The sequence below is a fragment of the Pinus tabuliformis genome, chromosome 9 (genome assembly GCF_031772625.1).
Source record: "Pinus tabuliformis cultivar Carrire ecotype Pingquan chromosome 9, CPIR1, whole genome shotgun sequence".
Taxonomy (NCBI): domain Eukaryota; kingdom Viridiplantae; phylum Streptophyta; class Pinopsida; order Pinales; family Pinaceae; genus Pinus; species Pinus tabuliformis.
Genome location: NC_142307.1, coordinates 399,182,020 through 399,206,926, shown reverse-complemented (window position 1 = coordinate 399,206,926; position 24,907 = coordinate 399,182,020). Strand labels below are relative to the sequence as shown.

General features: G+C 38.4%; 1 protein-coding gene and 1 non-coding gene across 2 annotated transcripts in view; both read left to right on the top strand.

Moving 5' to 3' along the window:
- LOC149148824 (uncharacterized) overlaps window positions 1-24,907 on the top strand; it is a 115,857-nt gene that overhangs the window by 28,977 nt on the left and 61,973 nt on the right. The window lies entirely within an intron of this gene.
- TRNAL-CAA (transfer RNA leucine (anticodon CAA)) lies at window positions 14,941-15,024 on the top strand. The gene has a single exon. It is a non-coding gene; the product is annotated as a tRNA-Leu (tRNA).

The following is a 24,907-nucleotide window of genomic DNA, read 5'->3' as shown; positions in this document are numbered from 1 at the left end:
TTTTTTTTAAATGAACCTATAAAAGCAATTTTCTCTCTTTAGTTACTCTTATTGTGCATATGAAGGTCAAAAATTCATGTTAGAGGTAAGAGGAGGCAACTTGGGCAAAATTCTGCAAATTACAAGGGTAATTCTGCTGCGCGACCACGTGGGTGGGCGCGACCAAAAAAAGGCCAACGCGCTGTGTTAAATTACACAGGCGCGACCAAACGGAGGGGTGAGACCAAACTGGCAGCTTGCGCGACCAAAAAATCAGTTTGCTGTAAACTTTATTCAAACGCCAAATTCACCCTCGAATTTTCTCCAACTGTTCAGGTATGCCTCATTCACATGTTTGATGATGGGTTGGGGTTGCAAAAGAAGATTATGGTCATGATTTTATGCAAGGAAATCCATAGAAAATAGGTTAAAATGACTTGATGTTTTGCATGCATATGTATGACAGTTTGTTTGTTTTTCAAGGCAATTTTTTTTCCTTATATCCCTCCATTCATTTTCCCAAAATTAAATTACATATGTTAACATGTTATATTTGTTAATCTCATTTGCAAATTAGTCATACCAAACCTGCCCCTTAATCCTATCAAACCCTAACCCTAGTCCTTTCAAACCCTATAAACCCTACCTTTTCCCCATGTATAATGATCAAACCCTAAAGCACTAGTAACACAGCAAAATGCCTATGTAAATGTACAGCAGTGAATGAAAAGAAACATTATAAAAAACAAATAAAACAGTGATGACAAGGCATGCACTCAAAGAATTGTAAAAATAGTGAAATTTGCCATTTTGCATAGCCTTATAAAAAAATAAAGAAAAGTGTCATCTTGCTGTGTATATATCAAAGATTCAAAGCTGTGTTAAAGTCATCACAAAATTCATCAAAAATACAGATGCATAATTGTCAAAGGAAACAGTTTTGCTGTGTTAGGGTTTCTCATTAGCATGGTATCATCTCTCTATCCATAAAACTCTGTTTTTCCCTATCCATTCCCCATATGAAAACCTAATTCAAATTGCATTTCCCTTCATGCAAAACTCCCTATGTAATTGAATTTCCATCCCCAATGTCAAAACATACAGTGAAATCCTAATTCACTCATGGCAAAAGCATGATGAAGCTGCCTCTGTTTTAAATGAACTGCTGTCACGAAAATTAGTTGGCAGACTTTGTTGAGGGGTTTCATTGTTCCCTTAAACCCTAATTCCCTTTCACCCTCATCTTCCTAAATACCATTGACACATCATATCCCATTTTTCTTGCAAATTTATTACAGTAACCCTTCCCTCCCTTGGTGATCAAGCATACAAAATCCCTGTTCCCCAAAAGCATCAATGACCATTTTAAAAGTTATAAAAAACAGAGTATGCTCTTAATAGACATTCAAAGACAAAATGAAATGAGCAGCCTGTTAAATGTTGATAGTTGATGCTGCCTTATCCCCCTATGCCCATGACATCCTTCCTTCCATCATGATGAAAATTCTATATTGTCCTTTCCCTTGGTGATTAAAAATCACAGTTTCCCTAAATAAAGTATTGATTTGCAAATGATGAAAGATGAGATGGCATGTTTAACATTATGTGATGTTTTCCTTCAGAATTCCCTGCTTATATATATATTTTTTCCCTTTCCTATATGTAAATTCCCTCCCCTAACATATCCCTCATGATGTTTCCCCTTGAAAACAGCATACTTCACAGCATTTTGCAGGCAGGGCAACAGTCATTTTGACTTGTTTATTCCACCTTGCTCAATAACACCATGTCAACCACTAAGACTAATGAGCAAGGTGATGACCGATCATCATCTACTGAGATTGAGATACAGCAGAGGCCTCGTAGGGGAGGCAAGGGTGGTCATCACAGGAGGGAAGAGCCCACATCATTGACAGAATTGCAGGCTTGCCCATTGGCAGTATCTTGCTTTCAGCATATGGCTTGTTTTCAGTTTTGTGAGAGGCTGTCACACATCCAGCATCACAGAGACTTGGCCCGGTTGTTTGTCCTCCATCTCCATGACAGGCAGGTCACCCTTGCAGGGGTGAATTTTGTGTTTTCTCCAGAGGCTATCACAGATGCTACCGGGATACCCAATGTGGGTGAGGTATGGCCAAAGCGCAAGTGGGTGGACCTGGTATACTATGAGCCATATGTTAGGCCTGCCTATGTGCATCACTTGACAAGGAACTTTCCTATCAAGTTCCTCCGAGCAGAGTATATAGACACCATGAGACTCATTATGCACTACTTCACATGCGAGGGGAGATTCTCACGAGTATTTTCTTGTCATATCCGCATGATGATGCACTTCACCAGAGTGAGGATGATGAACATCTCAGCATACTTATTTCACGACATTCAGAGGATAGCCACTACCTTTCGGAGACAGACCCCAGTACAGCAGCTCCGGAGCCTATGCCATCATGGTCTTATTCAGCTAGTAGTTTCCCATCAGCTGAGCCAGCAGGGCATCCCTTGGGCGGATTTCATCTCCCGAGATGTTTTCACACAGTCACATTCAGGGCCGGAGGCAGTTCATGAGGAGGGAGGGCCATCACATCAGCCCGAGACCAGCATCCCGAGACACATGGCTTCTTCTCCTCGGGTCACATATCAGAGAGGTCATAGGACCTTATTTGCAGCAGCCCGACGAGTACTTTCTCTACAGCCAGTGGAAGGGGTCTCGTCTTCATCATCAGAGCAGCGAGTGTTATCTCCACACCAGGTGGAAGGGGCCTCGCTTTCTTCATCGGCACAGGCAGTACGAGAGGGCAAGCAGCCCATGGTTGAGGATGAGGCAGTTGGCGAGGCACATGATGATTTCACTGGTCGTGATGCTCATTCTCCTTCCTCTTCAGATTTCTATGAGCTCAAGGAAGAGAACCATGTGTTGCAGCGGAAGCTTGAGATGGCTCAGTGGACTATCACTTATTTAGAGCAGCGGACCAAACAGTTGGAGACAGAGAAAGAGTTGGATGAGTTATGGAGGATTCGATTCGACCGAGTCATCAACCGCAGGAGGCCTGGGGACCCACTGCCCAAGGATAGAGAGTTATTGCTCATCCGAGCAAATTGGCGCTTGGAGGGACTATTAGACAAGGCAAACCGTGATAAAGAGCTGCTCCGGAACATGAAGACACACTACTGGGCAAGATTACATGTTTGCAAGGCGAGAATGAAAATTCTCCAAAGAGAGCTGTCAGAGGCTCGGAAGAAGAAGAAAAGGACAAATCCACTCCGCATCTTGGCTGAGGCATCCCTCACTCATCATGGTACTGATCAGCCTTGATCTAGCATCAAAGTCTGAAGATTTTGAGAATTTTGGAGCATTTTGCAAATTTTTGGTAAAATTACAAGTTTTGCCCACGGTTTGGTCTCACCCCGGGTGAGACCATTTTGAAGGGCTGCTCGGAATTTTGCAAACTTGGCATTTTTGGAAAGGGTATGTAAAAAGAAAAATTACCAGTACTTGGGGGCAGCCTAATTTTGAGTTTTGAGCCTCCAAAAGCTCAAAATACACCTAAAAATTGACTTTCTGCCCACTTTTTGAGTTACAGAAAGTGACCTTGGGAGAAATGGTTTTTAAGGGGTCAAATCTACACCAAATTCAGAAATTCCACTTGGGATGGAAAGTAGACAGGCCAAGCTTTCCAATGAGCCATCTTGCACCTGATTTGGATCAGTGGAACCCACTCAAAAGTAGCTGCAAAGGGGCGCGACCAGAACTTCCAGGGGCGCGACCAGAACTTCCAGATTTGCCAGTTTTTGACTAGTTCGGCCAGAAAAGCACTATTTTCACTTTGGTTGACTATTTGGGCATGTAAATGATGGATTATTGTGTAAATTTCATGGCATTAGATACTTTTACTCTTCTTTACCACTTCTAGAAGCTTCTTTGATGTAAATAGTGAATATTTAATGCATAGATAAGCTTCCTAAGTTTTAGAGGTAAGTTGTTGAGCTGGTCTATTATCTAGTGACTGATTTAGGATTAGTTGCAACAGCTCCTAGGAAGCTGAGCTCGACCCCTAGAGGTGGGGAAAGAGGTTTGACCTTCTATATTATGCCTTCTCTTTCTCATTTTGATGGTTGGACTCTGGAGGGAGAAGTGCTATTGTATTTTTGACTTGTATTTTCTGCAATTTGAGGAAAAGGAAAGCCAGGGTTTTGCAGACTTCATTGTGGATTCTTGTGGATTATTATGTTGATGGTGTATCTCCTACTGTTATTGTAAGTGTGTTTATGTGTTCCATTTCTTAATCTCTTACTGCTATTTAAACAAAAGAAGTGATAAAGTTTGAATTCATGTATGCCATGCTCAGCTTTCAATTTTGTTTAAAATTTATGTTTTCCACTGTCTAGAGAGGATTCGAATTCATTGTTTGCCCTCTTTAGCCTCTCTTCTTTCTTCCCTGATCATCTCTTTCAGTTAAAGGCATCAGCATAGACTCCTACCTTGCCCCAAAGACCCACCTGCAAAAACTGAGCTCAATCCCCGCACCCTAAATTGCACTCCCTCCAATTGCCACCAAAAACCCAAAAAATCTTTAAATCAACCCCCCTTATCAATTTACTAGCCTAATATCTTTGATCCTAATTGGTCAGCTTATTATATTATAAGATCTATCAAATCTGACCCGAGAGAGCCTTCTCATACCTCGTAGGGCTAGCTATGAGGTGAAATGGTTTGATGTAGCCTTGAGAGTTTGTCTATCTCAGCCTAGGTGAATTCCAAGCGCTAACAGGTTGATTGGTTAGAGGATCTTCCGATATTCAAAGATGAAAAGAAAGACAATGCTGCTCTTCATTTGGTTAGGTTTCATATGCATGTACGCAGTCTTAAGGTTCACTTTCCTGAGGATTGTCTCATGAAGATGTTTATGACCACTTTAGAAGGAAAAGCATGGTCTTGGTATAAAAGTTTGGAAAATGGTTCATTATATTCTCTTGCTGATTTCCATGATGTGTTCTATGACATGTATAAAAAATGTCATCCTTCCTTATTGTTGCTCAAAGATTGCTGTAGACATTCTTTAAGTCTTATTCAGTACTTGGAAGATTGTTATGATGATGATGAATTTATGGATGAAGAAATTTTAGAGGCTCTTCATAACAATGCATTTCAGCACCAAGAAGAAAGTATAACATCTCATGAAATGCAGCATGAAGATCAGCAGGGGTTTACTTATGAAAATCATATTACATCCTCTGAGATTGATGTAGAGATGCAGCAGACTTCTCAGTCTTCGAATCATAATGAAGATGAAAATGATTACACACAACAAGAAGAAATACTGGAGGAAATTTTCTATGACCCTCAGGCGGAGGAAAAGGTTGTTCAGTTTTGTGATTCCTTGCAGCAGCTTGCATCAAAGAATGATCTTTATAATGAAGAAAATTACATTGTTTGTGGGCATCATTTAGAAAGGCAGTTGGATAGCATATCAAATAAATTTGGTGTGGCTGAGGATCAGTTTTTTGAAGATATAGAATGTTATGAGAATCATCAAACTAACCATGTGTTTTTTGACCCTATAGCTGACTACATGGAAAAGATTTACTGTTCAGGCTTCCAATTATATGTTCATCTTGAAGAACAGTTACACCTCATGCTTCCTTGGTTATTTCAGTATCTGGTTTATTTATGCTTCAAGCACAGTAAGGAGATCCAAGTTTCAGATCAGATTGATGATTGGCTTCATTGGAAGTTTCATGTTCCTTGAGCTACAATTGGAGAATGCAGCTGATAGGGTAGGTAGGAATGTGCAAATAAGCTCAGGGTAGGTTGACTGAGCATCTGTTTCAGTAGATGCAGTTTGAATTCTTCATTCAGAAATCATTAAAGGCTTGGGGAGAAAATTGGGCAGAGGTTTAGAGTTTTATTCTAGAGGATGGATAGCGGCACTGGAGCTGCATGTTCTTAGTATACCACAAGGGCACACTATCCCTAGTGGAGCCACTGTTATCACCCTAAAATCTTTATCTCTAAGCTTTGGTAAGTTGCCTTGTTTCTAATCATAGTCTTATAAGTTTTGAGTCAGCTCATCACAATTAATGTCATTCTCATTTACAAACCCTTATTTTAGTCATGGTGTTAAAGGGTCTCTAGGTCATTTCATGCTTTAAGAGTTAGGTCATAAGGTTAGAAGTCTTTCAAGGCCATATCTCTTTTCCATCAAAGTTTGACAGCCTCATTCCATGTCCTAGAAGCCTCACCATGAGTTTGGAAGTCATATCTCACATTAATTTGGAGAAATTTTCAAACTAGCTTCGAAATCACTGAACTAGGAGTTTTCGTAGCGCGCTACGAAACCCCTGTAGCAGCCTGTTTTAGCAGAAAAACTCTGTTTTCTGCTTTTACTAGTCAATTTCCAAAAGCTTTTCTGAGCAGCTGAAAACTTAATTTTGAAAACTGAAAGAGGCTTTTATTCCTAACATACCAAACTACAAAAACCTCTTTCATTTTCTTCAAATCCATTCTGAGGTGGGAGGAATTTATGATCAAACTTGCGCTACGAAACTGCTGTAGGTGCAAGTTTTCCACAGGCATATTTCTCTGTTTTACACCTATTTTTTCAAAATCAGTTTCTAGTCACATGAAAGGGTATTTTGGAATTTTTAAGGAGGTTTCTCTTCATAAACTCTCCAGATACAATAACCTATCTCACTTTATTCATAAGTGTTTTCAGTTGGGAGATACTAAGCTTTCATTGAGACCCTACTTTCAGAAAACGGATTTTTCCTGTTTGCCACGTGTTTTTCAAGGACAGTTTTTGGACAGCTGGAGAAATGTTTTAAAAAACCAGGAGAGGTTTTTGTTCTGGACAACATGGGCTACAAAAATCTCCTTTCGTTTTGTAAAATGTGTCACGGATGAAGAGAGAAAGGCTCTGTCCCACGTGACAATTTTCAAGGATCTAAACCTAGAAACAGGGAAACATGTTCCCTAATTTCTAGGGTTTGTCTTCAGCAGTTGGGTGACCACGTGGGAGGCTTCATCAAATTCGACTTCATGGAGTGTTAGGTGTCAAATAATGCTTTAAATTTTTAGATAAGGATGTTGTAATCATAATAAGGAGTTACACTCCTAGTTGTATTAGGTCACTAGCACTCCTAGTTAACAGCTAGTTCTAATTAATGGTTGGTTTTATGGTTAGAATAGGTGTCACTGATGGAAAATTCGAATTCTCTTGATGAGGGATGATGGAATCCTAATTGTAAATGCTTTATATAGAGCAAGAGGTCGAATTAGCAAAGGGTTGGAAATTTTATGAAAATCTTGTATTTGGCCTATGTAAAGACTCATTTTCAATAATACATGCTTGACTTTACTTCTCAGGATTCATGAAGGATTTGTTATGTTCAGAATATGTGATGTTTTCCTTTTCTTAATTCTTACAGTGGTATGGATGTATAATCACTCAGAATTCACTGAATGTGCTCTGACTTCCTGTATACATTTATAAACTGTGTGGTCCCATATGAGTTTATATTCTGAATGTTTAAATGCTGAATGCCCTGACTTCCATGTAAGGTTGAGTTCATTGTTATTTTGAGGTGTTGTTGACTCCATAAGCCCAATGGATGTTTACTGATCATGTTCAAACATTCATATTTTTCACTTGTTTCATAGAGTTAGCCATCTAATTTTTAATCAAAATCATTATTACACCCAGAGAGAGCCCTCTCAGGTTGAGGAGGCTAAGCCTCAGCCTAAAGTAGGTTTGAAATAGTTACTTAGAATCAACCTGACCAGCAGCCTATCAGGGTCTGATTTTGAGATAACAGGACACTTGCAAGATACCTATCCCATAAAATTCAAGACGATGAGTTGATTGTCATGGTACCATTCACCTGTAAGCCCCCAATTTTTGTGCGGTCCCAAATTTTTTCCCAACGTGGCTCTAAGTAAAACACATCACTAGACTCTTGAGGTTTCCCTCTTTCCAACCATACTACTCTTAAGTAAGCTCAAAATTTGACCGTATCGAGTGTATGTATGGTACCAAGTCTCAAGATATGGATGCGAAGAAGGCAGTGGAGAAAATCTCAAAAGTCGAATCTCTCGAGAAAATATTTGATTTCATCTAGGAATCCATTGAAAAACTCAAATGAATTGAATGTGTCGTGAACCCATAAGGGAAGAACCTAGTGTTGATGCACGTGTAGAAGGAGAATCCAATCATCACATTCATTTCCATGGGGTCACCAATACTCGAGCCACCGAACACCTATGTTGGACATGCACAAATTTGATGGCTCTAACCCGACAGTATGTGTGGAAAAAATGGAACAATATTTATGCCTTAATAATAAATGGGAAGAGGAAAATAAACTACATGTGGGAGCACTTTACTTAGACCAAGAGCGATGGTAGTGGCATCGGAAATGCTATCCAGGGAGGCCAAATTGGAACATTCTCTCAAAGGCCATTTGTGAATGCTTTGAATGAGAATCTCACTTTCTGGATCATGTCACTAAGCTCAGGAAGATGGGTACAATAAGAGAATACATTGCAACTTTTGAACAATTGGTCATCCAAACTGAAGGACTAAGAGATTCCTTTTACTTGGAATGATTCATTAGTGGTTTAAAGGAAGCTATCCAAGCCCATGTCAGAATGAATCACCCATATACTTTGTTGGAAGCATGCAACAAGGTATTAGAGGTAGAAGTCACTTTAAATGTCCAATCCAATCGTCCACATTTCACCGCACAGGCACGTCCGACCCCGATTATGGGCACCACCAAAACACTTAAGGTTCAAAAGGTGTCATTGATAGAAATGGCTAAAAGAAGGAAACAAGGACTCTATTACTATTGTGATGACAAATACTCCCCGGGATATAAATGCAAGGAACCAAAATTATTTCAAATTAACGCTTCTGAAAACAACGCCATCGATGAAGCTCCAACCATCGAAGTGACCAAGGAGGAAGAGGGTGAACCCCTAACTGTCCCAGAAACTGATACTCCAGTTACACTAGATGATCCATTTATCTCACTCCATTCCATGGCCGACATTTCTTCTCCCCAAACTCTCAAAATTCGAGCTTTTATTAAAAATCGACCAGTAGTTTTTTTTTTATTGACAGTGGCAACACACATAATTTTGTCCATAAGAAAGTCATGCAGAAGTAATTCACTATTTTGTCAAGGTGGTATCTAATTTCTAGGTCCTTATCCTTTACAGGGGAACCATGAAATGTGAAGGATGTTGTGAAAATATTAAGCTTCAAATTGGGGATTATCACCTCAAAACCAATATGTTTTCCATTGAAATGGGTGGTTGTGACATTTTCCTTGGTGTTGAATGGCTTCGCACACTGGGTCCTATCACAATGGACTTCCAGGAGTTATATATGATGTTCAATAAGAATGGCCACACTCATACACTGAGGGGACTCCAGGCAGGTGCTCCTACTATCATAAGCTCACATTGAATGGAGGATCTTTTTAAAAAGGGTCATCATGGGATATTCAAACAATTTAATGCCATTCATGCCATTTAATCCACTCCTCCTCCCATTCACCCCGAGATGCAACAAGTATTAGATCGCCACCAATGGGTCTTCGAAAAACCTAAGGAGATCCAACCCTCTAGAGGTGAACATGATCATATCATCCCTTTGCTACTGAGTACACAACCACCAAATGTCTTCCCATGTCAATATCCTTTTTCCTAAAAGAATGAAATTGAAAAAATCATCAAGGAAATCCTCAAAGAAGGTGTTATTCGTCCCAACACCAACCCTTATTCATCTCTGGTGGTTATGGTTCTAAAGGAAGATGGTGAATGGCGCATGTGTCTAGACTTTAGGGTCCTTAAAAAGCTCACTATCAAGGACAAATTTCCTATCTGAGTAGTTGATGATCTTCTTGATGAACTGCATGGTGCCAAATTTTTTACCAAGTTGGACCTCATCTTAGGCTATCACCAAATACGAATGGAGGAATTTGGCATTCCCAAGATGACCTTCTGAACTCATGAAGGCCATTATGAATTCCTAGTCATGCCATTTGGTCTCTGTAATGCCCCATCCATTTTTCAGAGCCTCATGAACCACCTTTTGAAACTGTATCTCAGAAAATTTGTCCTGGTTTTTTAATGACATTCTCATCTAGAACATAACATGGGACACTCACCTTCGTCATGTTGACCAGGTATTGCAACTGCTCGAAGATCATAATCTATTTGTCAAATTATCCAAGTGTTCCTTTGGCATGCAAGAAGTAGAGTATTTGGGACATATTGTGGGTTGTGAAAGAGTGTGGGTTGATCCGAAAAATATTCAAATAATGCAATATTGACCCCAACCAAAAAATTTAAAGCGTTTGAGGGGATTCTTTGGTCTCACGAACTATTATCGCATTTTTTTCGGCAATTATGGATGCATTTCCCAACTACTCACTAGCCTTCTCAAGATAAAAATATTTCTTTGGACTGACGCAACTCAACAAGCCTTTTTGGCTCTCAAATAGGCGATGTGCTCCACTCTATTATTGGCCCTACCGGAATTTACAAAACCCTTTTGATTGAATTTGATGCTTCAAGTATAGACATTGGCACAATATTAATGTAGGAAGGTAGACCATTGGCTTTCACAAGTCAACAACTTAGTGGAAAGAACCTGGGCCACTCTACATATGAGAAAGAAATGATGGCCATCTTACATGTAGTAGAGACTTGGTGACCGTACTTATTGGGGTGTTGTTTCCAAATCCACCTTGACCATCATAGCCTAAAATATTTCCTCAAGTTGCGTCTATCATTGCCACAAAAAAATAAATGGCTCGCAAAAATGTTGGGATATGATTATGAGATAATTTACAAGAAGGGGTATGAAAATGTAGTGGCTGATGACTTATTGCACCAATTTGAGGATGAGGGCACCCTTTTATCCCTCTCTCTACCCATACTAGATTGGATTGAAGAGGAACGATGATCCGAATTTAAACAGGAACACAACAAATTACAGATATAACCATAAATACAAAGATGCATTAGAAATAACACTTCATTTCATTAATATCAAATATTGAAATATGATTACAAACAAAATGGAAATAAGACTAGCTTGGGCGATGGTGGCATATCTTTAGGAAGAGATGTGGCGGCTACATGCCTCTGAACTACATTACAATGAGGCTCAAGGGCCTTTTTATTATTGAACAATAAGAGAAAACCCTAAACAACCAAAACCCTAACTTGAGGAGATGTAACACCAAGAGTTTATGGGCCCCATTGGGGTTAGTTGGACAACCAACTTCTCAGGGTCATGACTTGGTCATATTATCTCCGTTTAACACCAAAAAAATGTCATTTAGGGCCTCAAAATGGCTCTGGAAGTTTAGGACCCAAAAAATTACTAAAAATAGTTAACTGTGTTATAATTAAGGAAACTAAAAAAACGAAGAAACAATGGTGGAGGTCCAAGTGGAATTGGCGGGTGGCCACCAATATCCACTTGGATCAACCACCATGAGTGGTTCTCCCACCCCTCTCAGTCCCAACTCATTAATAATTTAAGAGAAAATCCTAATTCCTTGGAGGAATACTCTTGGAAATATGAGGTTTTTTGCTACAAGGATCGAGTAGTGCTATCCCAACCTCCACCCTTGAAACTAGCATCTTGGCAGAATTCCACTCCTCTCTAGTTGCAGGACATTCAGGATTTCAGAAGACTTATGCATGAGCATGCTGCTCTTTCTTTTGTATCAACATGAAGAATGCCAATCTTACTTTTGTAGATGAATGTGATGTATGCTAGTGCAACGAAGGGGAAACTATCAAGATACCGAGAACTTTACAACCATTGCCACTCCCTGCTTCCATATGGATAGATGTTTCCATGGATTTCATTATAGGTCTCCCAAAGTCACGCAACAAATCAATCATCATGGTGGTTATTGATATACTTTCCAAATATGCTCATTTTTCTTCTCTACCACACCCATTTAGCCGAACATTGGTGGCTCAAGTTTTCATGAACCAAATGTTCAAATTGAATGGCATGTTGACTTCTATTGTGTATGATTGAGGCACCACTTTCACCAGAAAATTTTGGCAAGAAATTTTCAAGCTATAGGGCATGCAACTCCACCCAAGTACGACTTACCATCCCCAAACCGACGGTCAAACAGAAGAAATCAACAAATGTTTGGAGACCTATCTGCGGTGCTTCACTTTAGACAAGAAAAATCAATGGGTAGAGTGGCTTCCTTTAGCTAAATGGTGGTATAATACTAAATATCATGAAGCCACTAAGACGACACCATATGAGGCAATGTATGGCCAACTCCCACCTTCACTAGCTTCTTATATCCCCAGATGTTCCAAAGTACAGGTAGTTGATCAGCTCCTACAACATCGTGCCGTTATGATTGCTCATCTCAAAGATACTCTACATCAAGCTAAGAACATAATGATGTAATAGGCCAACCAACATCGTTATGAGTGACCATTTCAAGTAGGTGACTAGGTGTTCATGTGAATCCAATCATATAAGCATAACTCTCTCAAAGAAAAGGGCTTCTAGAAACTAACATCAAAATTCTATGGGCCTTATTAGGGACTTCAACATATAGGAGTAGTCGCTTACAAATTAGCCTTGCCGACTACTTCAAAAATACACCCGATCTTCCATGTATCCTGCCTCAAGAAAGTTGTGGGGAAAAATTATAGTGCTCAAACAAGTCTGCTAGAATTGGATGAGGAAGGCTCACTTTGGATCCAAAACAAACAGGTCCTCGATACTCACGAAACACATTTCGACAGCCGCACAATCAAGGAAGTCCTCATCAAGTGGAAATACACCTCTCCAAAAGATGCGACATGGGAACTAACCACTATTCTTCAGTAGTTTCCATAGGTTTCTTTTGATGGGGGAGGGTATGTTAGGGTCCAAACCTAACCCTTTTATTTATGTAGTAAGCCTAAGGGGCCTCGTCAAAGTCATAGTTAGTTAGTTCTGTCAATAAAGCTCGTAAGCGGTTATCTAAATTAATAATAATTGTAAGTGGTTGACCCGCATTATAGAAAAGGAACCACAATAAGTTATAAATGGGCCATAGTTAATAAATAAAGTGGTTAAACCATGTTATGCAAGGGACCACTAGTACTTAGGGTTTTGGATGTTATTAAGCTATAAATAGTCTTAGATAGTAAGGGAAAAATTATCAAGTCTTATTGTAATCGAGCTCTACTCTGTTGGAGGTTGCCCCCTTGAAGAGGCAAGTGAACATTGTAACCTTCTTCTGAATAATAAAATATATTTGCAGCTTGTCTCAATTGATGCGATATTTTGTGTTTCTAGCAATACTGTTTCTGACAATATTGTTTCTGGCATTCTGTGATTCTCATAGGTCAAGTGCATAACAATCATTTTCGAAATTAATCTAGAATTATTTTGATACGTGAATGAATACTCTTCTTGAGAAATGAAAACTTTGTAATGTATAACCATTTAATCATTAAATAATACATTGGATGGCTTTAAAGTGTGGAGTTATTCTATGATAAAAATAGTCCTTAGGAAATCACTCTATAATGATGGTATGTTTCTATGTTATTTATTATTACAATTTTATTTATTTAGTTTTTATATAATCTTCTCCAACTAATTTTAGTAGAAGTACATTCTATACCTCTACTTCTTTTAATTGAGCATTTTATTTATGAATTTTTTTTAGTTAATAAATGAAATAAATATATTTACATTTTAATTGAACATTTTGTTTATGAAATCTTTAGTTAATAAATAGAATAAATATACTTTATATTACCTACATTCATTATAAATATATACATAAAAATTAAAATGTTCCATGTTACACCCGACCATCTAAATTCATGATCTATTATCCTCACTTTCAAATGTTGACAACTCTATTGTCCTCGCATCTAAACCTTGATAGCCTTCATCAATTTATTTGTAAATCCATTGCCATGGCCTTGCCAATGAACAATATAATAAACAATGATTTATCATATTAATTATGATTAACATTGTAATTATCCATGGTTCAAATGGCAAATAAAAACCATACCGTAATTTTAAATTTATTCCAATGTAATCTCATAAATATTATCCAACTTATTCAAACATTAAATAAATAAATAAATATCAAATATCAAATTTATTAATTAACATTAACCTACATCAAGCCCCCCAAAAAGGGTTTCATGAGACCACAACGATTAGATATGGCACGCGATGTGCATGATATGACGGTCGGGGCAGATGGTTTGCACACCCCCCCGACCCGTTTCGAATCCTGCAGCGCTGCTGCCGCAGTCCATTTGCGCTGATGCTGGCGTTCGTGTGTCCATGGTGATTAATCAATAATATGACGGTTGTCAGCGTAGTTCTGACACGTATTTGTAATATATGTATAAAAAAAGAGAGTCCATGATGCTTCTGTAGAGAACTAGCCTCACCGATTAAAGAAAAAAAAACAATTAAATATAACTATATGCAATTGTGAGTAATATGGCACATTCAACCAAATTCCATGCCAACAAATAACAGATTGGCATTGTTAAATAAAATTGAGAATGTGTTTTGAACTCACAATATGGCACATTCAACCAAATTCCATGCCAACAAATAACAGATTGGCATTGTTAAATAAAATTGAGAATGTGTTTTGAATAGGTTTAAAGTTACTTAATTATAAAACGTTTAGAATTTTACAAGTGCTTACATTTTTTACACAGCCGAAAATTCTATACTCTTACATAAATATAAACCATATAAAAATAAAATAATATTCAATGAAAAGTAAAATATAAAAAATACTAATACATTTTGTGGACGGAGGTAAGGCGGTGAGTTAATTTCTTGCGCCAGCGCTACCAGAATTAACGGTTAGAAAGGGGAGAGTACTGGAAAATGTCTTAAAAAAGTAATTATCGATAGGACATTTATATGTTCTGTCAGGATGGCCGAGTGGTCTAAGGCGTCAGACTCAAGTTCTGGTCCTCGTTTGAGGGCGTGGGTTCAAATCCCACTTCTGACAAGTCTTCTGAGTCATTGCATTTTCAATTTTATTATTCCATTTGTACCAAAATAATTGAAATAAGTGATTTTATTTTGGTTCTTGAATTCCTGGAAAGAAAGGCGTTAGTGTGTTTTTTCATATTCCATTTTTATCAAAATAATTGATTTTATTTTATTTCTTCAATTCCTAGAAATAAAGGAGTCAGCTAAGGAATTTTGTCAAAATATATATTTTTATTTTATTTTCTGAATTTCGTTAAATAATGTGTTAACGAAAATTTTGTTAGCCATAGGGCATTTGGTCTAGTGGTATGATTTTCGCTTAGGGTGTGAGAGGTCTCCAGTTCAATATAATAAATAATGATTTATTATATTGAATTAGTAGTTTGGGTTTTGGATGTCATTAAGCTATAAATAGTCTTAGATAGTAAGGTTAGAATTATCAAGTCTTATTGTAATCAAGCTCCGCTCTGTTGGAGGTTGCCCCCTTGAAGAGGCAAGTGAACATTATAACTTGGTTTTGAATAATAAAATATATTTGCAGCTTGTCTCGATTGATGTGATATTTTGTGTTTCTAGCAATATTGTTTCGTATTTCTAACATTCTGTTATTCTTGTAGGTTAAGTGCATATCAATCATTTTCGAAATTGATCTAGAAATATTTTGATACGTGAATATTAATGATAAAAAATTAATATGTGAAGGTTCAGTTCATTTTATTATAGAAATTTTGAATATGCATGTGGCAAAAAAATGTATAATTTCTTTTCAAATAAATTTTAACCTTTGATTTGTATACATTAGTAAAAGTATTATAAAGAAATAAAATACCTATGATCCACCTAATAATTATTAATGATTAAATTAAAATTATGGAAGTCCTATTCCAAAATAGACATGCCTACCAATATAATAAATGATACTTAGTATATGAACGTTGTAGCATGGTTTACATACCCATTATTCAGAAGATTTAATCCATAGCCAAATGTATACTAGTGTTGTATGTATAAGAGCAACGATATGATAAATAATTAATTGAAGCCAACACATGAATTATAGTGTTCTAAACCAAAAATGGTTTGGGAATATGGAAATTGTAGTCAATTATCAATTGAAAATTTTGCAACAAATAATGGTCATGTATTTGTAAACTAGTATTACATATAACCCATGAATTACATTTCTCCTAATGATTTCCAAACAAAAGTTTACCAACAAAAGGGAGCAACAAAAAATCAATCACATAACAATGAATTTGCATCATGATCTCCACACAAAAATTCACCAATAGAAGGAAGCAACAAAAAAAATTGATAACACATCAATGAATTTACATCATAAGATAGAGTTTTGTCACCATGGAAATCCAAATGGAAAGCTAGATTGATTGGGAATTTCTTTAAGAAGGAAATTGATTACAAAAGGGCGAGTTATACATAGATTTAGTGTATTTCCATTCACTGGCAATAAATTTACTAATGGTTATGCCTCAACAACAATCCTCACTCATCGTAGAATAGGCTCAATAGTTTCTTCTCCTCTGATCATCAAGTAGACTACTTCTTTGAACTCTCATTTATGTTACCGCCCTTCTCCATTTCCTCCCCTCTATTCCATTCCATGCTTTTCTTCATCAAGGTCTTCAATTTTAATGAGCTTCCTTGGAACACCAACCATCACAATGTTCACTTCAACTTCTAGGTGAATATTGAACATTTTCTAGGCTTTGCTAAAAACAATAAATGATTATTATAAAGTTAAAAAAGAGTTATCTAACTTGGAACATGTCTCCCCATTTGCAAGATTTTCATCCCTATAAGCTTCAACTTCTTTCAATCTTCTTCTTCTCCACCTTTAGCAATCCTCCAATAAATCTCAAAGAAAGCTTTGCCTCCATTACAATATGGAAGATAAGGTTGGAATAGGGGTTTCCTTGGTCATAAGATTGCTATCCATCTCACAACGAGAGATGACATTTGCTGCTGCAATAAATCATTTGACAATTGCTACTCCTTGGGTTGCAAATGTAAGGAACTCCTTTTTCCCTTTGATCCTGAATTTCCAAGATTACTTCCTGGTTGTTTAGTTCTTGGAATGGAGTTCGAGTTGAAGGCCCCAACATTTGGCCTCTCGGTGTCTAGTCAATCTACAATATTGGAAATATTTCTTGCATGGGTTTCTTAACCTACTATAATGCCAATATCTAATAGCCTTATGACACATTCTCTTACAATAGAAACAAACCAAAAATATTATGCCATACCTTTTTAGTTGGTGATTATGTTTTCCAGGTTGGTTGCTCGTTCCTCCAAGTGCTGGAGTAGAGCTACATGGAAATTTTCTTACATGGGAATGACTTGTTTTCTAGTTTCTCTTCCCTTTAAAAATGTGCTTTATGCTAAACTTATACTAGCTTATTGTCTATTAAATCCTAGGATTTTCTGCTTGGGCTTGTATTGAGCTACAATGGGGATCAAAATCCCTTGGTCTTCCTTTCCTATCCCTTAGCCATCATAGCATATTTCCCTCATGACCTTGGAACATATGCCTCTAGTATGATTTTCAAAGTCACCAAAGGTCTCTTGAGGAAGGGTAATATGGGAAAGTGAGTTTACCATGCTTAACTTTCTCATGGTGTTGGCCTTTGCGATGGTAATGAAAGGGACTTGATTAATCTCTTGGAAATCTACTTTTAGTTTCTTCAAGGTCTCTTCTTTCCCTACCAAATCCTAGTATAGCTAAGAAATCACTTTAGTGAATCTCTCCTCTTGTTAATTACCCAACTAAGTGAATTTATCCCTTAATTACTAGAGCTAGATTTTGCTTAGGTGTTTAATTATGCCCTCATGGTGGTGAAGAAGTCTTGGAATTTTTCAAGTTTGTTGTCCAAATCATCCACTTTATGCTTCTAATATCGACTTTCCTCTTGTATCTACCTATTGAAGTCTCTTAACTCTTCCAGATTCTCCCTCTTTAAAGCTTTACCCATGCTAGTTGCTTCAAGGTTTGATCTAGGTGGATATTAGTGGCCACCTGCCTATTCCACCTAGACCTTCAGTCGGTTTCAATTGTTTCCTTGATTATAGCAACATTTACTATTTTTACTATTTTTCAGGTCCTGAACTCCTGGAACTGTTTTGACCCCCTAAACACCATTTTCTTGAGGTCCGCAGTAGGTGCATTACTATAGGCTAGTCCTGTGACAAATCCTGTAGAAGTCAGAGAGAACTATCCAATGAGGTATCATATGCACCAAACATAGATCATATGACCAAGTTACGACGCCAGGAAGTTGACTACCCAATTAACCCCAATTGGGCTCACAAACTCTTGGCGTTCCATCTCTTGGGGTTAGGGTTTTGGTTGTTTAGGGTTTTCCCTTGTTGTTCAATGATAAAATTTCCCTTGAGCCTCATTGTAACACAGTTCAGAGGCATGTAGCTAGCACATCTCTTCTTAGAGTTGTGCTACCATCGTCCGAGCTAGTTTATTTCCATTATGTATGTAAGCATATGTTAGTTCTTTGATATTAATGAAATGAAGTTTTATTTTTGTTGTATCTCAGTGTTTATGTTTATATCTATATTCTGTTGCATTCTTGTATAAGTCCAAATCAGTGTTACCACAACAATTTGCTCTTTCTCTATTTTTCTTTGCATGTCCCCAATGAGGTCAGGGTATAAGTAGTTAGGGCTCGAACTGGTTGAACCTTTACAATACCAGCCTTGAAAAACCCCAAAGGCCTCCCATGCTGGAAGAAAATAAAGACAAGGGAGCAGGGGATACTTTCAAAATATTTCCCAAGGAAGCCCTTGAGCGACAAAGAAACATGATGATGGATAAGTTTTCCTAGATCCTTTGGTGGCTACCTGCAAGCGACACATCTTCATCCAACAACCACTCTAGAGGTACTACTCCCTTTAAGGTACAAGTTAACTTTGACATTTTGTTGACGGTGTTGGACTTGCCAACATGTCAGGGGATCTCCCCAGTAAGAAGTCACAACTAGACCTCAGACCATTTGGTGTAGGAGTCCCAACAGTGGGTCGTATGTTATCACCTTGACTACGGTTGTGCACAAAGGGAAGCAAGATGTCCTTGTTGGTAGCAAGGGTGTGACCAGCGCATCAAGCCAAGGAAGGTGCATTAAGGGTTCTAACACACGGAAAGGGGGATGAGTGTGCCCCTTAGAAACCTGTGGAAACACACAACTTGAAATGGAACACATGAGAAAATATACATCACAAGCTAGAAGGCAGGGAAACCAATGATCCAAAGTGATGCTTAAAACAAAAATACATCTCAGTAAGATTCATACATACATATATAGAAATAGTCCATACATACATGCATAAGTAAACAACTTCATATATCAATAGAGTAACCAAGATAGCTGAAATAAAATAACAACATATGCATGAAACATGTTGGCTCTATTATATTAAGAGTGAAAGATCCAACCATACATTGCAACCATGACCAACCACTAGTTCTGATAGCAGAACATTACAATCACTATCATCTGCTCCTCCAAATAGATATATTAGCTCTGCACTATGGAGAAGCCAAGGCTCATTATAATACACTCCAAGCTTTATCTAAGATAGACCTATAGGAAGCTTGGCTCCCAAAACCTTGTACAATGAGTTATGAGGTTCTATAAATAGCAAAGGGTGGGGTGACCCTTGACATTCCCCTTTCTGACTCTTCACCTACCCTCATGACTCTTCAACTACTACATGACTGTTATGTTCGATCATCGACACTTGGTCTTTCACTTTCACAGGATGTTACATTACAATCTGCACATGTACCCATGTGAGACAAAATTGGCTTGAGCAAGCCATATAAGCTATCACTAAGAATTAGATAGTCATGGGAATACCAACTCTTCGACATCGTCGTGATGATCGATGGTGGCTAAATGATGCCAAGCTTGGTAGTCCATGATGGTGTCCACATGCTCAAAGGTGACATCCTGCTGAAAGTGAACTCTTGCCTCCGTTGCATCCAGGTACACTGATTTGGCACCTCTATCCAACTCGTCTGATAACATGCACATCATAGTCTTGAGTGTAGCCGAACTAGAAACATACTAATGCATAGTGTTTGCACTGATCTCCAAGTGTGTGCTATGGGCTTAGTTTCATCAGTTTGTGCATGTTGTGCCTCATGTTGTACCCATTCCTGCTGTGCTTCCTTCTCTCATCTGTGCAACTTCTATTCTTCTCTAAGTTGTCGCTTTAGCTCCTGCAACTCCTTCTCTGTTCCTCTCTCTGCCTTTGCATGATCCTCTTGTCACACCGTTTCCTCTTAGCCTCAATCTCCAAATCTTCTTTCATCACAAGTGGATCTGCTTTGAACTTGCATCTTTGCTCTGCATCTGTGCTGTCAACAACCTTCCTCTTTCCTTTGTCACGCGAAGGTCTACTACCATCTATTGCTACTGATGGTGCTAGTTTCTGCAATGTCGTGGAAATTTCATCCTGATATCCTTGTCTATGAACAACTTGGTGTCTTCATAGATAGGCAAGCTCATTGACACTTGCTCAACTTCATTCTCAGTTGCACTCTCAATGGTGTCCTTTGACCCTTCTCCCTGGGAGGCCATTGTACCTATGTTGCTGAGAGGTAGACGAATACTAGTGACACTTGGAGACATAGAAACACTCATGGAAAGAAATATGTTAGTTGAAAACCAAAACAAACTTGAGGAATAACTTGCAACATACCTATGTGACTGATTGTGAAGATTGCACAATTTCCACCGGGAGGCTGGGAGACTGACTACCGAAACTATGCAAATCATAGTCTGGGTTGTCAAGAGGTTGAATATCTACTGGAACTGCCCAATGCATGTCTATTTTGGATTACTAAGGACTGAAACTGCGTAATGCGCAATTTCAGTTAGCAAGAGCATGCAAACCTAGAAAATTGCATTGTGCAATTTCTGGGCCCAGTAGAGCACTACCTCCCATAATTGTGCAATGCAAGTCTGGAGGTCAGTGATGGGCCAGATTTGAGCAATTTCTGGAGGGAAGGGTGTGCCTTCGCTTCCAGAAATTCACATGGTTAGTCGAGCAAGGCAAGGTCCGGGCCAATGCAGCCCAGACCCACTAACGGGCGATTGAAAACATGAGAAGTATGAATGCATGGCTAAGCTGAGTGTAAATAAGAGTGAATGATCATTCATTCAAAAAATGAGTGAAAGATTCATAAAATGGGAAAGAGAGTGTGTGTGTGAAGCGAGTCGCCGCAACAACGACCGTTAGTGTAGAAACAATGTCATGCATGTGACAACAATGAGATGCAAAAGAAAGCTGAAACAATGCTTCTACAAGCTAACATACATAAAAATGACAACAAGTGTTCATTGAAACCAAGCAGACAACACTCACACAAGCTGAAATAAAAAAAGTGTCAGAAAAGTAGCAAAAGACATGAAAAGTGGACTTACATGGAAAAGCTAAGTTGAATGTGCCAAAGACTCATGGATGTGATGTGGGATTTCAGAGCTAAAAGAGCGATGTGAGGAATGAGCTTTGCAACGTCGAATGAATGAGGTTTGATAAGTTCAAGGTTATGACGCGCATGCCACAAATCCAGGAAAAAGCGACACTTGGAGGGAAGCTTCTAAAACGATATTTGCATGTAACTTCCAGTTGCTAAAAATAGATCCCTAAAATTTAGGGATGCCTTTTGCATGTTGCTTTTTGCTATTTTAGGAAAAAGCAACCCATGCATGCAAATTAGGATTGCTTAGTCTTGGAGGGAACTGGTCAACTTGAAGGCACATGCAACATTATGCAAGCCTGGGAAAGGGATTTGTGTAGTTTTTGGGCTGAGAAGGGTTGGTTGTCCCTTAGGTATTGTGCAATTTCTGGGGTCAGTAGGTCACTGCCTCCCAAAATTGCACAAATTATGGGTTGAAACCTAGTGTCGGGCTAGATTACACAATTTTCTGTGGGAGGGTCGCCTGGCTAGATTGCACAATTCTGGATATCAACAGGCAGCCCAACAAGGATTGCACAATTTCTAGAGGGAAGGTTGGTTCCCCTCAAGAATTTCCCAATTTTTTGAGTCAACATCTCAGCTAGAAAATTAGTCTAAGTTTGGAATGGAAACCTATGATGGGAGACAAACAAGTTGACATGCACAGGTTGGCAAGTCAATGAAAATCAGATGAAGCCTATGTACTTGATAGTGCAAGACATGCTTCTAAGGATAGTTGGTAGGGAGGCTTCAAAATGAAGCTAAGGAAAAATTTTGGAGGTTGGTTGTAGCCGCTACAACACTTGGCAACACACTGGTAGAATTCCAGCGCTCTGAATGAACCTTGTTTTGTGAAAAGCAAGTCTAACACCTCTCGAAGTACTGTTAAGTTATTTGATCATCTTGACTCCCAAACTAGCTTGATTGAAGATGTAGCACCTACCATGATCTTGGTTAGTTAGAACACATTCCAAGCCAAGTTAGCATAGCTTATTCAATTGGGATGAAAGGTATATTGGTACACAAGAAATATGATAGTCAGTGTTTAAGTTTCATCTCTAGTGTTTCTCTGCTACCAGCAAGCTTGGACAGTACCCTGACGGAGTCACACAGGAACACAAGCATCACTCTGTTGCCAGCGAGCCTTGTCAGTACTCCAATGGAGTTACTTGCATCACCTCTCTGACACAGGAATCCTTTCTCTTCTTTCACTTTATTCATTTTTTATTTTTTTCAAAATTTTTCACATTTTCATTTTTTCATTTTATAATTGTGCATAACACTTATTCATTTCAGAGGCGAAAGGGGGATCCCAACTTATTGAGAGCAAAAGAGGTTGTTCCTTCAGAGAAGTATTTTGTATATACCTTTGACATACTTGTTAAGGTTTTCCCCCTCACCTTACTCTACTTGACTGAGTTGACAAGGGTTAACCCAAAAAAATTGACTAGAGTAGGTGATACTAGTTAGCACGCAAGCTTTTTTTTTTCATCAAGGTTCACTTTGAACAACATGTATTTTCCATTGTTGTATCATGGATTGAAGACAAAAAGTTCCACACAAAGAGATAGGACGACAGATAGTCAAGTATTGATAAATGCACAAGTCCTCTTGCACTTTACCTTTGCTTGTTTGAAGAGTCGCACAGATTTTCATGTGAAACTCACCTACAAACGTAAAAAAGAAAGAAAACAACTAAAAGAGCGAAGAGAAGAAGAAAAATGCGAAAGAAAAGTGAGTAAGTAAACAAGAAAGCAAACAAACAAACATAGAAAGTAAGAAGAAAACATGCATGCAAGCAAACAAGATAAGAAGTAAACACTACTCCTACTCCTAAACTAACAGTGCATGGGCCCGATCACGTGAAGTGATATTTCCAATGCAGCGACTGACACATTGGTCAACCCATGTTGGTGAAGGCATGGTTCGTGAATAACACATTTGGGTGAACAAGTAAACATGAAAGATATAACAATGAATACAAACACACTTCGAGTTTAAATGCGTCCACAAAACATAGATGAGTGTAAGCGCATGACATGAAATCTGTGGACTTACCATGGTGTTGTGCAACACTGTGTGTAGATGTTAAGCATACACATTCTCTTTATTGTGACATGCAAGAAAATGAGAGAAACAAAGACAACTTGCATCATGCAAGTGTGCTTGCTGTGTAAGATTCCTCTAGTGCATGAGAGATGGGATCATGTAGTTCATGTGGAGGAAGTGAAATGTGTGTGTGGGATTGATCTTCAATGCATATAGATAAGTGATGAGGAGTCGTGGGCGTTTTAACAATTTCCTGATCAGAAGTGAAACAAAGCTCAGGACAGCGAGGGCCTGACACAACCATCAGCTTGGGCTAAAGTGCCTCAATAGTCTGTGGGGTTTCGACTTTGTCGACATATAGATCATCATAAACAAGTGGATTTGAAAAATAAACAATGATAGAATCATCATCGTGATCGAGTACGGGAGTAAAGAGATCACGAGAGATACGATTAGAAAAATCAATGATTTCATCGGCATCCTCATGATTTGATAAATCAAAAAGAGGGGTAGATGAGAAGAAAGAATGTTCACCCTCTGCATTTTTGGAAAAATTAGATGAAGCATCCAGTGGATTTTCAATGAATCATTTTTCATCTCCATTTTCGAATGATGGGTTGACATTCGGTGTGTTCTATGTATGATCAACAATAGGTGCATCCATTGGTGGATTTACACAAGGAAAATTAGAGATAGTAGGATCACCAAAGGGGTCAGGAAAAAGCGGAGGAGGCGCCGACATAAGGAGATCATGCTTCGCCGTGGGTTGATGTTCAGGTTCCCAGTCATACTCATCATAAATGATAACGTAGGTTAGTTGTGCAACACCAACTCCATCGATAGCTTGACCATTGTTCACAATAGGTGTATAGTCAAGAATGGAAGAACGCAAGATAGTGCAATTCAAAGGATCAGAAGAACATGAAGATGAAGGTTGTGGTAACAAATGCATGTGAAAACCCATGGGCTTGGCAACCAAATCTATGCGAAAATTGAGAGAAGTGATTCTGGGAGGATATGATAGTTGAACATATGTGTGTGCATGTTATCCCACATCATTCTATAGTGGTGGAGCTATTTGATGAGGGGAAGGTGGACATTCAATTGTGATAGTGACTATGTCCATTTGTGATTGTGCATCTCCATCACTGAAGTATGTTGAGCGGGGTTTGAACTTCAACTTCATCTTGGGATTGATTGATTTGTTAAGACAATATTTGAATCTGTCCCAAAGGCATTGAAACTTCATCTATATTTTCGAAACTTCAAACTGAAATACACGAAAGCGCTGCCAAAAATCCATAGGTGATTCTTGCGGAGTCTTCCATTGTTTTAAGAGTTTTTTGTAAAGAGTTTC